The sequence below is a fragment of the Arachis duranensis genome, chromosome 6, assembly GCF_000817695.3.
Source record: "Arachis duranensis cultivar V14167 chromosome 6, aradu.V14167.gnm2.J7QH, whole genome shotgun sequence".
NCBI classification, from domain to species: domain Eukaryota; kingdom Viridiplantae; phylum Streptophyta; class Magnoliopsida; order Fabales; family Fabaceae; genus Arachis; species Arachis duranensis.
In genome coordinates this window covers 29,398,376-29,399,063 of record NC_029777.3, presented here as the reverse complement: position 1 = coordinate 29,399,063, position 688 = coordinate 29,398,376, and the positions used below count along the sequence as shown (strand labels likewise).

General features: G+C 40.4%; 1 non-coding gene across 1 annotated transcript; it reads right to left on the bottom strand.

The window, feature by feature from the left end:
* Window positions 1–136: 136 nt before the first annotated feature.
* Window positions 137–244, bottom strand: LOC127740410 (small nucleolar RNA R71). Its single transcript, XR_008001087.1, has one exon. It is a non-coding gene; the product is annotated as a small nucleolar RNA R71 (small nucleolar RNA).
* Window positions 245–688: the final 444 nt, after the last annotated feature.

Genomic DNA, 688 nt, shown 5'->3' with positions numbered 1-688 from the left:
ACTTATGCTATTCCCTTTTGCTGTAAGAGACAGAGCTCGGATATGGTTGGACTCACAACCTAAAGAAAGCCTGAACTCTTGGGAAAAGCTAGTCAATGCCTTCTTGGCAAAGTTCTTTCCACCTCAAAAATTGAGTAAGCTTAGAGTGGAAGTCCAAACCTTCAAACAGAAGGAAGGAGAATCCCTCTATGAAGCTTGGGAAAGATACAAATAATTGATCAGAAAGTGTCCTTCTGACATGCTTTATGAATGGAGCATCATAGGTATCTTCTATGATGGTCTGTCTGAACTGTCCAAGATGTCATTGGACAACTCTGCTGGAGGATCTCTTCATCTGAAGAAGACGCCTGCAGAAGCTCAAAAACTCATTGAAATGGTTGCAAATAACCAATTCATGTACACTTCTGAAAGGAATCCTGTGAATAATGGGATGAATCAGAAGAAAGGAGTTCTTGAGATTGATACTCTGAATGCCATACTGGCTCAGAACAAAATATTGACTCAGCAAGTCAATATGATTTCTCAGAGTCTATCTGGAATGCAAGCTGCACCAGGCAGTACTAAGGATGCTTCATCTGAAGAAGAAGCTTATGATCCTGAGAACCCATCAATGGAAGAGGTGAATTACATGGGAGAACCCTATGGAAACACCTATAATCCTTCATGGAGAAATCATCAAAATCTCTTA